This window comes from Mesoplodon bidens (assembly GCF_964165515.1).
Source record: "Mesoplodon bidens genome assembly, chromosome: 3".
NCBI classification, from domain to species: domain Eukaryota; kingdom Metazoa; phylum Chordata; class Mammalia; order Artiodactyla; family Ziphiidae; genus Mesoplodon; species Mesoplodon bidens.
In genome coordinates this window covers 3,592,697-3,609,170 of record NC_138178.1, presented here as the reverse complement: position 1 = coordinate 3,609,170, position 16,474 = coordinate 3,592,697, and the positions used below count along the sequence as shown (strand labels likewise).

At 44.0% G+C, this 16,474-nt stretch overlaps 1 protein-coding gene across 4 annotated transcripts in view; it reads left to right on the top strand.

Annotated features, from left to right (window-relative positions):
• The first annotated feature begins 6,925 nt into the window (after window positions 1–6,925).
• The window catches only part of ARHGAP12 (Rho GTPase activating protein 12), a 113,734-nt gene continuing 104,185 nt past the window's right edge, over window positions 6,926–16,474 (top strand). For 2 of the 4 annotated variants that reach the window (XM_081229491.1, XM_081229490.1), the window contains exon 1: window positions 6,931–7,056. The gene's annotated coding sequence lies outside the window, so the exon portion shown is untranslated. Of the gene's footprint in view, window positions 7,057–16,474 lie in introns of all 4 variants that reach the window. The other 2 variants (XM_081229492.1, XM_081229489.1) reach the window with 2 other exon arrangements.

Here is a 16,474-nt window from a genome sequence, read left to right as displayed (position 1 = left end):
AATCAATGGTGATTGACATATGATGGTGCTTATTGTATTTTTGGAAATTAAAATGAGTCGTATCTGAGTAGAAATAAAAATGAAACGTGTAATCAATTTTCTTAAAGTTATAGAAACTGAACTTTGAGAAAACAAATCTGAATACCTAGAGCATTAGCTAGCATCTTGAGGTAATGGGTTTTACCTGTGCCAGAGCTGATGTAAATTGTTACATGTAAGGACCGGATGGTGGAGATGTGCTTTTGTGGGGTTTTTTTGTCTTTTGTTTTTAACATTTATTTATTTATTTGGCTGCATCGGGTGTTTGTCGCAGCCGTGGGCTTCTCTCTAATTGTGATGTGCAGGCTTAGTTGCTCCGCAGCATGTGGGATCTTAGTTCCCCGACCAGGGCTCGAACCCGTGTCCCCTGCGTTGGAAGGCAGATTCTTAACCACCGGACCACCAGGGAAGTCCTGAGACTGTGTTTTCGGTAGGAAGAAGTTCTGTCCATCTCCTTCCTCCATTCCGATAATTAGAGCCATTCCTGAGAGCAGAGAAGCAGCTGTAGAGGTTCCTAGCAAACCTGTATTTTTATTTTAAAAACCTCCCTTTGGGGAGGTTTACAATATCTTTTAGGATTGCTGTGAAGCTTCAACTACTCAGGAGCACTTAGAGTCCTCCAAATAAACATCATAAAAGATCAGTGACCTCGAGGGTTCTCGAAAAGCCTTTACTAAATGTTTTCCAAATAGCTTGAGCACTAGTTGCTTTTTTTATTCCCCTGCTTTTTATATAGTGTTTTCTCCTTTCATTTCACTTGCCCTCAGGATGTTGGTTATTATTATTATTTTCGCTTAAGTATTCTTTGGAATCCTTCTAATTTCAATGGCGCAACATATTACCAAAGGCCTGTTATATTTGTTTTTGTCTTTTTTTTTTTTTTTTTTTGGCTGTCCCACACGGCTTGAGGGATCCCAGTTCCCCGACCAGGAACTGAACCCGGGAGTGAAAGCCCAGAATCCTAAGCACTAGGCCACCAGGGAACTCCCAGGCCTGTTATATTTCTAAACTGTTCCTGGTTAGGAAAACAACCAAATGTATCAGCCAGAGTCCTATCAGGAAAAGGTCCAGCTAAATGAATTTAATGGAAGCAGATTCAAGGATGGAACTATTCTCAGAGATGGGGGCAGGGATAAGGGAACTGATAAGTGGGTGGTGAGGCCTGCAGACATCAGTACAGCCAGGAGCCCTTCCTGGGCCTGGGACTCTAGGTGGAGGAGGAAAGACCAGTGTTGCAGAGCCTGGAGAGAGCAGGAACCATGACAGAAAGGCTTCCTAAGGGAACTGCTTTTGTGGAGGTGAGCAGCTACCTTTCCACCAGAACCTTCGAGGCAGGGAGTAGAGAGGAATGAATACCCTGACCTTTCTCTCTTTCCACCCTCTATCCTGTGTCAGTGCCTTCCAGCCAAGAGCCGCGGGGCAAGGGAGCCTGGTTGTGATGCAATTCCAAGGGATTAGCCTCCAGGACATAAAGCAGGACAGAGAAGGGTGGAGAATGCATCTGGGAATGGTGGTTGGGATGGAGAATAACCAGCCTGTTGAACTCAGAATTTTGGATCAAGTAAAAGTTTTGTGCATGAACTCTGTTCACCTTAGCGCCAACTCACCATTTTTTTTTTCTTATTTTTTGGTTCTCAGCTATTTGGATAGTCTATATTGCCAAGATATCTGATTTGTAGTTGATCTGACTTATAGTTTTGTAGTCATGTCATCACATTTGGATTGATGCTGGGACACAAAATGGTTATACTTTATGTAACAATAAAGATGACAATGTGCATTTTAATATTCTAATATTTTTAATATAAATCTGACTGCACAAAAACATTAATTTCTTTTTTTCTTTCTTTTTTTGTGGTACGCGGGCCTCTCACTGTTGTGGCCTCTCCCGTTGTGGAGCACAGGCTCCGGACGCGCAGGCTCAGCGGCCATGGCTCACGAACCCAGCCGTTCTGCGGCATGTGGGATCTTCCCGGACCGGGGCACGAACCCGTGTCCCCTGCATCGGCAGGCGGACTCCCAACCACTGCGCCACCAGGGAAGCCCTCTTTTTTTCTTGATATTTCTTTTAAAAAAATTTTTATTTTATATTGGAGTAAGTTGATTTAGAATGTTGTGTTAGGGCTTCCCTGGTGGCGCAGTGGTTAAGAATCCTCCGGCCAATGCAGGGGACATGGGTTCGAGCCCTGGTCCGGGAAGATCCCACATGCCGTGGAGCAACTAAGCCCGTGCGCCACAACTACTGAGCCTGCGCTCTAGAGCCCGAGAGCCACAACTACTGAGCCCGCGTGCTGCAACTACTGAAACCCGCGTGCCTAGAGCCCGTGCTCCGCAACAAGAGAAGCAGCTGCAATGAGAAGCCCGCGCACCACAACGAAGAGTAGCCCCCGCTCGCCACAGCTCGAGAAAGCCCGCTCACAGCAACGAAGACCCAACGCAGCCAAAAATAAATTAAAAAAAAAAAAGAACGTTGTGTTAGTTTCAGGTATACAGCAAAGTGATTCAGTTATACATATACCTATATCGAATCTTTTTCAGATTCTTTTCCCATATAGGTTATTTCAGAGTATTGAGTAGAGTTCCCTGTGCTATACAGTAGGTCCTCAAACAAATATCATACATGATTATAAGGGTGAATTGGAAATATAAAGGCTGCAAGCAATGTGAATGTCACAGGCTCAACTAAAAGTGGCCAAGGCTCCTGCTATTGTGGGGCTGGAGGGCACATCCAGGATCTTCAGGAAAATACGATTATGACGGCCAGCTCCATGTGCACATATGTTTTGAAAATCCCACAAAATCAAGTATATATTTGAGCTTAGGGCTGCTCAGTTTTATTTGAAAATGAAAGAGAGGTTATTCTTTCCAGCTCCCAGAATTTCCCTAGTGGGATTACCTCCAACTGCCTGCAGGCTGGATTCAGCACCCTGGATTAATTGCCTTCTTCCCTATCTCACTTCCTCACTCCCAATACTGTTGCTTCCATCACCTCCCAAATAATCTTGCACTTTAATCTCTGCCTCAAGGTCAGCTTCTGGAGGAACCCAAATTAAGAAAGAGGTATACTTTCATCTCCTGCGTAAATCTGTAAAAGTGTGTCTTTCACGACTTTATAACAAATTACTCTTTTACTAAGAATTGAAAAAACTCTACAGAACTTCAGTTTTATCATCTACTGACCACCTACCAAATGTCAGGTGGCACCAAAAGGGCTAGGTGTTTTCCCTCATTTAATCCTCCCAGCTGCCCTGATATACCAATCATATGGATTTTCGTAAAGTAATTTGTTTGGATGTTTTATCTACTGTACCAACTTACATAAATTTACATAAAGTTTTATCTGCAAATTTACTTATCACCAGTTACTTGCTAGAACCACCAGTACAAAGTTGACTGGAAGTGGTGAAAGCAGATATCCTTCCCTCGTTCCCAAAGTTAGGGAAGTAGTTTTATTTTTAAATCAAGAAATATTGGGACTTCCCTGGTGGCGCAGTGGCTAAGAATCTGCCTGCCAATGCAGGGGACACGGGTTCGAGCCCTGGTCCGGGAAGATCCCACATGCCGCGGAGCAACTAAGCTCGTGCGCCACAACTACTGAAGCCCACGAGCCACAACTAGTGAGCCCGCGTGCCACAATTACTGAAGCCCGCGCGCCTGGAGCCCGTGCTCCGCAACAAGAGAAGCCACTGCAATGAGAAGCCTGTGCACCACAACGAAGAGTAGCCCCCGCTCACCGCAACTAGAGAAAGCCCGTGCACAGCAGCGAAGACCCGACGCAGCCCAAAAAAAAAAATATTATTTCTACCGTAGCTATGTTTCACATTGAAACATTGCACTACTGTCTAGCTGTGGCACATATTAAATGTTGTTCATACATTTAAAGTGGCTTAAATAATGAATTTTTTTAAGTTTCCATGGAGTTAAACTTTCTTTTTTTAACTTTCTTTTTTCATCTCTGTGACCTGTGGGAACAGGAGGCAGCTGACATTACAAAGTGGGTGAATGAACAGACACACACAGAAACACGTGCCTTCGGTGTTTTTTCTCGACCTTAATTAGGAGATGAACAAATGGTCCATACAATTCTAAGTTTATTGTTTAAGACAGAGGGTCCAAGTCGTTAAAACTTAAGGCCCCACTTTAAGAAAAATAAAGCACTCTTGAAAATGTACCTATATTTGATACGATGTATACTAAGCCTCAAACTGAATACAGTGACTGGATCTTAAATTATTAAAGAACAGATATTTGAACCTAATGAAAATAACTCAATTTTTAAAAAAGTTTACCTGGTATGTGTAATAATTTACCTGATATTCTTATTCTAACCAGGTAAACTTTGATAAAATAGATGAAGGCTGAATGTTTTAATAACAAAGATACTGCAAAATTTTTAAATTAAACATTTTAATTTGTTTGAATAGATAAATCCTTCTCACGGTTTGATTATCAAAAAGTTTAAATATGAATACAGTGAAAAGTCCTACCTATGCCTTCCATCCACAGATTTCTCATACCTCAACAGTTACTTTGTCTCAGTTTAATGCATATACAAGCCAATACATTATTCTGTTCCATTTTTCTGCTTTTTTCATTGAACAAAAAAATATTGGAGAGCTTAATATTAAAACATGTTAACAGCTACATAGTGTTCAAATGGATGGATATATCATAATTCAACTAGTGTCTTGTTGATGGATATATTTAGGTTGTTCCCAATCATTTGCTACTCTCAGTGAAGGATAAGAAATACCTTATCATTTCTCATGTGTGGAACTACATCTGTGGGCTAGATCCCTAGAAGTGAAACTGGAGGCTCAGAGTAGGTGTGCATTTGTAATTTTGATAGATGCTGCCAAATTCCTGTTTCTCTATATTTTAGCCAAAGCAGTGATGCCAGCTATAATTTTATGCTTTTTTTCATTTCATTCAGAAATGCACAGTGAAAACTGGGTTACCTATTAAAGAATATGGAAGAAAGCAAGACAAGTTTATTTGGCAATTTACAGAGTACATTTTCACTCAAAAATATATTCAACAGTAATTTATTGTGCATCTACCGCATGCCAAGTGCTTTTAGGCTTTTGGACACACGTATCTAAACAAATCAAACTCAAATCTCTGCCTTTGTGGAGCTTACATCTTGGAACTCTAGGCTACTTCTCAAGAAGCGAGTTAAATGTCAATATCCTGAAAATGATCCGTTGTGATCCTGAGCCCTGGCGCCAGACATCCGCTACCAGTGTGATTTAAAAACTAACTAGAGGCAATGCTGCATATGATTTGATAGCTTTCCATCAGGTCCTTTTAAACAACACACTTGGGCGAGAGCTCTTTTTATCTGACTCCATCTGCTGTTGGTAGTGATCAGCATGCTGTGGGCATTGTGGTAGCATCTGAGATTAGGTTGTGAAATAGGAAGTGGGGTTACAGGCAGATCAGCAAGGATGTGCAAACTGTTTAGTTCTATCTCTAGCTGAAACCAAGGGTGCCCACTCAGGCTTGGGGCGTAGGGAAGATAAGGTTATCAGCACATTCCCATCAGGGCACAGTTTCCTTATTGCTGTGTCCCTGTTTTGGTTCTACAAAGAGATCACAAAGGATTTTATGGAAAACAGTGTCAGAATCATACAGCAGCAATACTGTGTCTGCTGAACAAGGGCATGGAAAAGGTTACTCGTTAGAAACTGAGGGAGACAGAAAAGACCGCTGATGCCAAGGAAAGGGGGTATCGAGTGTATTGGCAGAGATAGTATGGTCTCAGGCTTATGTATCTTTTCTTTCTAAAAGGAGAATATCGTTCAACTTTAGACCCCCATTAGATCCAGATCCAACGGCATCTGCAAGCATGAGGTGAAGAACAGAAAAGAGCCAGTTCCAGAGAGTGGCTATTGAATCACAGCCTGGCCTTTTTTTCTTGTATTATTAAAATTTCATCCCGGCCATAATAGATACGATCAACAAATGGTTACTAATGAATGGTTTCTGCAGTCCTAATACACATCAGTTAGTTTTCTCAGTCGGTGAATCTTAGAGTTTAGAAGGAGCCTTCGGACTTGTCAACATGCTCCTTTGACAGCTGAAGCGAGACGGGTGAAGTGACAATGGCAGAAGCCAGGTCTCTCTCGATTCTCAGGCCAGCACAACTCCCGCCCCCAGATCCCCACGGGAAACCTTTTCACGCCTCTGACTTCCGGAGTCTGTGCTGCCATCCTGCAAGCGCTGCAAGCTGGCGTGACTTCGGGCAATGACACCGTGGTCCCCCCGGGGCCTGCACACTGCGGGCCGGTGGACAGCGGGGCGCGGGGTGAGCGGTCAGGCCGCCCTGGCGCCGCCCGCCCGCCCGGCCGCGGAGTGTGCGCGCTGGCCCCGCACTCTGCCCGGGTGGTCCCGGCGAAGGACAGCTTCGCAAGGATCAGGGCCTCCAGAGTTGCGTTCCGTCCCGCTGAGGTCGCGTGAGGATTTTTCCCGAGCCTCCCCCGCGGGATTTCCGGGCGCGGGAACGGCTGACCGACGCCGGCAGCGCTCCCAGCGTGCCAAGGAACGGGACAGGTCCTCCTTCCCTGGGTCCCGCTTCCGCCACGCCGCGCTCCGGCCGTCTCCCGTGCGCCCGTCCCTCGTTTTCCTCACAAGCGCTTCCTCGGCATCTCCCACCACGCATTTACCCGGCGCCGCCGCCCCCTCCGCCGACAGCTCCGCGCGACCGCCGCGCCCCTCCCTCGGCCTCCCCTCCCCCTCCCAGCTCCGCGCCGCCGGTCCCCCCCGCGCCCGCCGGGCCGTCACGTGCCCGCGCCCCGCCCCCGTCACGTGCCCGCGCCCCGCCCCGCCCCCACGCCGGCGCGCTCCGACGTGCCCTGGAACTCTGTCTCCCCGGGAGGGCAGCCTGCGGGGACGCGCCGGCCGCGGCCGCCGCCGAGTAAGCGCCCTTCGGGCTCGCCAGGGCGCCCCGCCGCCGCCGCCGCCGCCGCCGAGCCGGGCCAGGAGGGAGCCGCCCCCCGCGGGGCCGCCGGGCCCTCGGTGAGGGAGGGGCGGGCCGGGGCGGAGGGCAGGTCGAGGCGGCGCTGCACAAAGGCGCCCGGGGCCGGGGCTGAGGGGCTGGGGGAGGCGTGTGCGGGCGCGTGGCGGCGCCGGGATGCGAGAGGTGCGGCCGTGGGCGCGGCCGGCGGGGTCGGAGCGCGGGGCGGGCGCGGGGCGGGCGCGGGGTCGGGGGCCGCTGCCGGCCGGCCGGCCGACGGGAGCGACGGGGTTTAAATGGCTGGAAGTTGCGGCTCCTCTGCCCCCCGGCTGTCCTGACTTCCTGTGAGAGGGCAGTGCCCGCCGCCCCGCCCCCAGGAAGGAGGGTGTTGGGTTGTGTGTGTGTGTGTGTGCTTGTGCGTGTGTTAAAGGCCGGCGGTGCCGCCCTCCTTCCTGGCCTCCCGCCGCCGCCGTGCCCGCTCCGCCAGCGCTGCCGGGGCTGCAACCTGCCTCCCCCGGGGCCTCCCCTCGAGGGCTGTTGACCTCAGCACTGGGCACTCGGGGCCCTGCAGCCCTCAGAGGTGCCCCGCTCCTGCTCGGTGGGTTCTTGCTCCTTTCCAGCCCTTCTGCGAGGAATCTCCTCCGGGTCCTTGAGTTTAAAGAATGCTGTGCATTGTCCTCGGGGGTGGTGGGTTGTCTTATAAACATGACTGTCTTTGACGTGTTGCGGCTGAAGGTACCGAAGACCCTTTGAGACGAAAAGGCCACAGGGTCATCAGCCCTGAGAAGGGCATGGCCTCCTGGCGTTCTCGAGGCGTGTGATGTTTTCCTTCTGGCTGCAGCCGCAGTTTTCAGTGCACTTGCGAAGGCGAAAACAAAAATGTTCAGAGCGTGGCTTTATGAGAGTTCTGATGTCTTTCCAAGTAGAGTGTGTGTTGTCGGTAGAGCCTGTTAACACTCGTGTTGCCTTATGGTTAATCATGATGAGGTAGACTTTATTGAGCAATTACGCACATGCTCCTAAGGGGAGGTGACGTAGAGAGGAACGAGCTTTGAAAGAGGAGTCGCTCGGGTTCAGATTCTGCCCGCCGCGTCTGAAGGCGAGACCTTCAAAGACTCTTGAATGTTACAGTGAAAGGTGGTTAAAACAAGTGTCCAGCTCCTAGCCACGCCTCTTTCCCACTTAAACGCTGGGAAACGGGGGCCTGGAGGTGTATATTGGTCATATCCAGTGTTCTTTCCTGATCTGCAGGAGGGTGCGTTACAGGATGGGGCATCTTTGTCTATCTTTTGGTCCCAGTAGACAGTCCGGCTGCTGGCTCCAGTATTTTCTCTTTCTTTTTCTCTCTGTTTTAAAAATGCCTTGGAAATGTTTCACAGCAGGGATTTGGGAGCCCAGATTAGTGAGCCGGGCTCTGAAGACTTGACCCTGAGTGGGGCACCCCGAAGAGCCAGAGAAGCTGGGCATGTAGGTGTGACCCGTGGTTGCAGGTAGTAGCTCTGCTGCTCTGGGGGAGGCTCTCTGGGGAAAAATGAGTTAAATACAGTCTAATGTACCAGATTACGTGTGCATGCCGCAGTACTGGCTGATAGGTTTCTATTTATACTTGATCAACGACAGATGTTGGAGAAGATTGCTAACTCATTGATTCTTTTTAAAAAATTAATTAATTAATTTATTTTTGGCTGCGTTGGGTCTTCATTGCTGCGCGCGGGCTTTCTCTAGGTGCGGCGAGCGGGGGCTACTCTTCGTTGCGGTGCGTGGGCTTCTCGTCGCAGTGGCTTCTCTTGTTGCGGAGCACTGACTCTAGGCGCGTGGGCTTCAGTAGTTGCAGCACGCGGGCTCAGTAGTTGTGGCTCGCGGGCTCTAGAGCGCAGGCTCAGTAGTTGTGGCGCACGGGTTTAGTTGCTCCACGGCATGTGGGATCTTCCCGGGCCAGGGCTCGAACCCTTGTCCCCTGCATTGGCAGGCAGATTCTTAACCCCTGCACCACCAGGGAAGTCCTTCATTGATTCTTAATATGATGCCCTCTATAGAATAGTTGTCCATATATAGTCAATATTTTATATACCTTTAGATTTTTCAAATTACTGCACTAGTTGTTGTGAGGCACAAGTGAAAATATGTAAATACTGCAGAAAAACAGCATGTTATTTGTAGTCAGTCATTTGGCTTTTCTTTCATTAATTAGAAAGTATCTGCTGAGTGGTTTTTTTAATAGGTTGACAGAAAATGGGTTTTACGAATGTAAGTTCTTTAAGTAATGCAGTTGACATTTCTGAGCACAAAAGGGTAATAAACAGTTTAGATTAATTCAAACAGTGAATGTGGTGATGTGTAAAATTACTAAGTGGTAGTACTGATTTTTGCTTATCTGAGAAAATTGGTACTAGGAAAAAGCTAAAGGTAAATCTGCCTAAAATGGGCAGTACAGTTTTATAATAGGGGGAGAGAAAAGTGAAATTAAACGTTTATCTTATATTTAACAATTTTAGTCGTAATTGCAAATACGCACTGCTTTGTAGAATGAATCAGATGTGAAAAGGCAGGATGGTACCACATTGCATCATCGTGCTTCAAATCATGCTTTTCAATGATTATTCTCTTTTGAGGAACCCATTGGGCCACTATCTTTGTGTTTTCTTTTCTTCAATTGTTAACTGTTCTAATTGTGCCACATCCTCATCTGTGGATGGCTTTGCAGTGATTCAGCCATTTTCTTATTATATTGACTTAATATTTTGCAGTTTCAGTTCGCAGTTGAGCAGCTTTTCATTTGAACTGAACTGCCAGACACTGATGTCTCTAAGCACCCTTCCCCTGTTGATAATCTAGTCCTTCTCAGATTTCTATGTGCATGGGAATTACCTGAACTTCTAACAAGCCCCAGATGATACCGATGCTGCCCGGACTTCAGACTACTACTGTCCAGTAGAAATGTAATGCCAGTCACCTGTGTAATTCTCAAGTTTTTAGTACTCACATGATAGGTAAAGTTAAAAAGAAACCATGAAATAAATTTTATTATCATTTTTGTCTGCGTGACATCTTCAAAATCCCATATGTATTTGACACTTCCAGCACGTCTCAGTTTAGATTAGCCATACTTCACATGCTCAGTAACCACATTTGCCTGCTGTGTTGAACAGCATGGTTCTGGAGTCTAGAATCCAGATCAGTGCTGTTCTAAGTGTGCGTTCAGATTGGCCCTATCAGCAACCCTTGGGAACTTGTTAGAAATGTACATTTTAGGGGCCCCCCTCAAACCTACTCTCATTAGAATATCTGGAGTTTCAGTAACTTGCAGCATATGACTACAAAATGTATATGTGATGTTTTGGATGGGATCCCAGAACAGAAAAAGTTCATTGGGGAAAAACTAAGGAATATGGACATTATTAGGTATCAGTATTTGTTCACTGAATATGACGAATGTACCATACTAATGTAAGATGTTTGTAGTAGGGGAAGCGGTGTACAGTGTATATGGGAACTCTGTACTGTCTTTGCAGTAATTCTGTAAATCTAAAGCTCATCTAAAAGAATGTTTTTATTTTATTTTATTTTATTTTATGTTTTTTTAAAGAAGCTCTCCAGGTGATGCCGTCTTTCACTAAAAGTGAGAAGCGGTGATCTAGGTCACTAATATGACCTGCACTACTGCAGCTTGGGTGGGCAGGATGGAGGCTACTGTTAGGTCTCGTAGGGTAATAATGGTATTTTTTGGGGGTGGGCCACGCCTCATGGCTTCGGGGATTCTAGTTCCCTGATCAGGGATTGAACCTAGGGCCCCTGCAGTGGAAGCTCAGAGTCCTAACCACCGGACCTCCAGGGAACTCCCAATAATAGTATTTTTGTAATAAGAGCTAAAACTTATAAAACACTTAGCATATGCTAGGGATTATACCAAGTACTCTACACATATTTACTCATTTAACTCTCCCAATATGTGATATGTACCATTAGTTAGCTCCTTTTCACAAATGGAAAAAATACTGAGGCTCAGGGAGGTTAGGTGACGTGTCTTAGGTAGCAAGAGGCAGAAACAGGGACGTTTGAGGAGGGACTAATTTAAGAGCAGTCAGTTCATTTGTGAGTGTTTTCCTTCTCTGCAAGTTTTGCTTCTTTGAGTAAGCACTGATTAATGTGGATGTTCTGTATCATGCCTTGTAGTTTACAAAGTACTTTTTTCTCTTTCCATTTTCACAAGGATCTTTTGAGGTTTGTGTTGTTTCTTTTGTTTTACAGATAGTTCAGGTGCTGAGGGCCTGAGAGCTAATACATGGAAAATCCTGATTTAAATTTCAGTCCTCCGACCCTGAGTTCTCTGTTCCTTTACCACAGGAGAATTCAGAATACATTTACAAGTTAGAGTGATATCTTTAAAGTTAGTTGAAAATTACCTGTATTTTGCTGTATATTACTGGTTTGTTTAAAAAAATCAGTTTTGAGTTAAAATATACATACAGTAAAATAAAACACTCAACAATAAAATGGGGTGAACTGCAGATACATACAAAGACATGAATGAATCTCTCAGAAGCATTGTTCTAGGTGAAACAAGCCAGACATGAAAGGCTACGTACTATATGTGTATATGCTTTTGTCTCCATTTGGCTTCCTTGAGTAAACTGTGATTAATGTGATGCTTTTTATCACGCTTTATAATTTACTAAGTACTTTCTCATGTTTTCTCTACCCATTTTCACAGGGATCTTCTGAAGTTTGTATTGTTTCTTGTTTTACAGATGAGTGTATCACAGTTAGTTTAGGCATTCACCAGTTGATAGGCCTCTGGGTTATTTCCAATTTCTGGCTGTTATGAATAAAGCCATTATAGATGTTCATGTAAGGCCTTTTCAAGGATTTATGGTTTCATTTTTCTTGGGTAAATACCTAGAAGAGGAATTGCGAGATCGTATGTTAAATGTATGTTTAACTTTATAAGAAACTGCCCAAATGCTTTCCAAAGTAGCTGTACCACTCTGCATTACCACCAGCAGTGAATGAGAATTCCAGTTGCTGGTATCTTTACCCTACAGAGTATCCTTTATATGTATGTAAAGCCATTCTAAATATATATAAAGTTGTTCTGTGGCATGTGAGATCTTCCCCGACCAGGGCTCGAATTCGTGTCCCCTGCATAAAGCCATTGCATTATAAGGGTTTTGTCTTAACAGCTTTATTGAGGTATAATTGCTGTAAAATAAACTGGACATATTTTAAGTGTGTAGTTTGATGAGTTTGGACATATGAATAGCTGTGCCTCTAAAATCATCACCATTATCAGGATAACAAACATATCCATCACCAACCTCCCAATTTCCTTGAGCCCAAAGGTAATTTGTTGCCCTTATTCCCTGGTAACTATTGATCTGCTTTCTGTCACTATGTATGACTTTGCATTTTCTAGAATTTTATGTAGATGGTATCATACAGTATGCACTCTTTCTTGTCTGGATTTTTTTTTTTTTTTCACTCAGCAAAATTTTTTTAACATCTTTATTGGAGTATAATTGCTTCACAATAGTGTGTTAGTTTATTACAAAGTGAATCAGTTATATATATACATATATCCCCATATCTCCTCCCTCTTGCGTCTCCCTCCCACCCTCCCTATCCCACCCCTCTAGGTGGTCACAGAGCACGGAGCTGATCTCCCGGTGCTATGTGGCTGCTTCCCACTAGCTATCTATTTTACATTTTTTTTTTTTTTTTTTTGGCGGTACGCGGGCCTCTCACTGTTGTGGCCTCTCCTGTTGCGGAGCACAGGCTTCGGATGCGCAGGCTCAGCGGCCATGGCTCACGGGCCCAGCTGCTCTGTGGCATGTGGGATCCTCCCGGACCGGGGCACGAACCCGTGTTCCCTGCATCGGCAGGTGGACTCTCAACCACTGCGCCACCAGGGAAGCCCTCTATTTTACATTTGGTAGTGTATATATGTCCATGCCACTCTCTCACTTTGTCCCAGCTTACCCTTCCCCGTCCCCATGTCAAGTCCATCTTCTACATCTGCGTCTCTATTCCTGTCCTGCCCCTAGGTTCTTCATAACCATTTTTTTTCTTTTTTTTAGATTCCATGTATATGTGTTAGTATACGGTATTTGTTTTTCTTTTTCTGACTTACTTCCACTCAGCAAAATTATTTTGAGATTCATCCAGTTCGTTGTGTGTATCAGTAGTTTGTTCCTTTTATTGCTGAGTGATATCCTATTGTGTGGATATTACACAATTGGTTTATCCGGTCGCCTGTTGGTGGACATTGGGTTGTTTCCAATTAGGGACTATTACAGATAAAGCCACTGTGAACATTCACATACAGGTCTTTGTGTGGACATGTGTTTTCATTTTCTTTGGTGACTACCTAGGAGTAGAATCCCTGGGTCATATGGTAGATGTATATTTCAAGCTATTAAGAATCTCCCCAACTTTTCCCAAAGTGGTTGTACCATTTTACATCCCCACCAGCAGTATTTGAGAGTTCTGGTTGCTCCGCATTCTCAGAAATACGGGTATTGTCAGTCTTTTAATTTTAGTCATTCTAGTAGACGTGTGGTGTTATTTCTTTGTGTTTTTAATTTGCATTTCCCGAACGACTAAAGATGTAGAGCATCTTTTCATGGGCTTATTTACCATCTATAGATCTTCCTTGGATATGAACACTTGTCTGTTCCTATCTTTTGCCCTTTTTTAATTGGGTCATTTGTCTTCTTAATGGCTTGTACAGTTATTATATATTCTAGATATGAGTTCTTTGTTGGAGATAAGTTTGTGTCTGAGACATCTGTGTCTATTTTCATGAGGGATATTGGTGCGTAGTTTTTCTTTTTTATAATGTCTTTGTCTGGTTTTGGCATGAGGAGAATGCTGACTTCATGGAATGAGTTGGGATGTTTTTCCTCCGTTTCAATTTTCTTTAAGAGGTTTGTGTAGAATTGGTATTATCTTCCTTACATTTTGTAAAATTCACCAGTGGAGCCATCTTGGCCAGGAGTTTTCTTTGTGGGAAGATTTTTAAAGATGGATTCAATTTATTTAATAAACATAGGACTATTTAGGTTATCTGTTTCTTCTTAAGCAAGCTTTGGTAATTTGCCAAAGGAATTTATCTGGTTCACTAAGTTGTTGAAGTTATCAGCATAAAGCTGTTCATAATATTCTCTTATCTTCCTTTCAGTGTCTTTAGGGTATGTAGTTATATCTCCTGTCTCATTCCTGATACTGGTAATTTGTGTTTCTTGTCTTTAGTTCTTGATCAGTTTGGCGAGAGGATTGTCAGTGTTACTGATCCTTTACTGATCCTTTTGAAGAACTACCTTCTGGTTTCATTGATTCCCTCTAACATTTTTCTGTCTTTTACAGCTTTCTGCTCTGACTTTAATCATGTCCTTTCTTCTGCTTGCTTTGGGTTTAATTTGCTCTTTATCTAGTTTCTTAGAGTGCAAGTTTACATCACTGATTTGAGACCTTTTTCTTTTCTAATTATGGGCATTTAGCATATAAATTTTCTCTAAGCACTACTATAGCTGCATCCCACAAATTTTGAGCTGTCACCTTTTCGTTTTCATCCGGCTCAAATTTCCTGTTTGATTTCTTCTTTGACCTCTGAGGTATTTAGAAGTATGTTGTTTAAATTCTAACAACAAATTTGTGGGTTTTAAGATATCTTTTTATTAATTTATAATGTAATTCAATTGTCAGAGAAGATTCTTCATATTATTTCAGTCTTTTTAGATTTATTGAGATTTGTTTCATGGCCCAGAGTATAATCAACAAAAAATGTATGCTTAGGGACTTCCCTGGTGGTCCAGTGGTTAAGACTCCATGCTCCCAATGCATGGGGCACGGGTTCGATCCCTGGTCCGGGAATGAAGATCCCACATGCCACACGGTGTGGCCAAAAAAAAAAAAAAAAAAGAAAAAGAAAAGAGAGAGAAAGAGAGAAAAATGTATGTTTATAAGAAACTACTGAACTGCCTGCCTATACCATTTAGCATTCCCACTAGCACTGAATGTGTGTCCAGTTGTTGGTATCCTGGTCAGCACTTGATATTGTCTTTGTGTTTTAAAAATAACTTTATTATAGTTGGTGGGTAGTGATATCTTGTTTTGGTTTTAGTTTGCATTATAGGATATTTAATGGTTTGTAAAATAAATGGAATAAAAATGAATAATCATGGAATTTTGTGGGTTTTTTTTTCCCCCAGTAGAGGACAGAAACCTCTAGGGGATTGGTAGCAGTAGTAGTTCATCATTGTCTGTGTGCTACAGAAGTGCTACTTTTCAGTTTTCTAAAAGGTTGAATGTTTATTTGCCTTTTAATATTTACTTTGAAAGAGAATCTGTAAAAGCTGTATGAGGAATTTAGTGATTTTTATGGTTTTGGGATAGACAGGTATAAGGTGATTTAAACTGCATTCTCCATTTTACATTTCCCCCAGCAATGCATAAGAATTCCAGTTTCACCACATTCTCACCAACACTTGTTATTTCTGTTGTTATTTTTACAGTAGCCACCCTAATGGGTATGGAGTGGTGTATCATTGTGTTTTTTTGTTTTGTTTTTATAAATTTATTTTAGTTTTGGCTGCTTTGGGTCTTTGTTGCTGCGTGTGGGCTTTCTCTAGTTGCGGCGAGCAGGGGCTACTCTTCGTTGCGGTGCACAGGCTTGTCATTGCGGTGGCTTCTCTTGTTGTGGAGCACGGTCTCTAGGCGTGCAGGCTTCAGTAGTTGTGGCACGCAGGCTCAGTAGTTGTGGCTCGTGGGCTCTAGAACGCAGGCTCAGTAGTTGTGGCACACGGGCTTAGTTGCTCCACGGCATGTGGGATCTTCCCGGACTAGGGCTCGAACCCGTGTCCCCTGCATTGGCAGGCGGATTCTTAACCACTGCGCCACCAGGGAAGGCCCTATCATTGTGATTTTGATTTGCATTTGATTTGCTTATTGGCCATTTGTGTGTCTTCCTTGGAAAAACGTGTATTCAAGTCCTTTGCCTACCTGACCTTATCACAATTTAATTTGAAGTAGATTGGCATAATTTAAGCATTATAATGAGTACTTTTTTCTTTTTTTAAGTAAGTTGCTGATGTCTGACTAGAACTTTGCAGTGATCATACCATAATGATCACTGTACTTGTAGCTGTATTTGCCTTTGTTTTGTGGACTATATCTTTTTTTAAAGCATGGGATTAGGTAAACATTTGAAAGTGGTTGAATGTACATAGTCATCTCTGAGATTAAGACGGTAGAGTGTATAGTTTCAGAGGAATATCTGAATGGGTTGGGCTGGTGGTTACTGCTTGGGTAGCCAGTGGAGTTGTGAAGTGAATGGAGTTTTTCTTCTAAAGTGAATTGTTAGAGGATTGGAAATCCTATTAAACTGCTTAAAGACCAAGATTATGATTTTCTCCTTAATACATAACAACTTGTATAATGATGTGGACTGAGACCCTGGGCATTGGGTTGTTACAACAGGCAGGG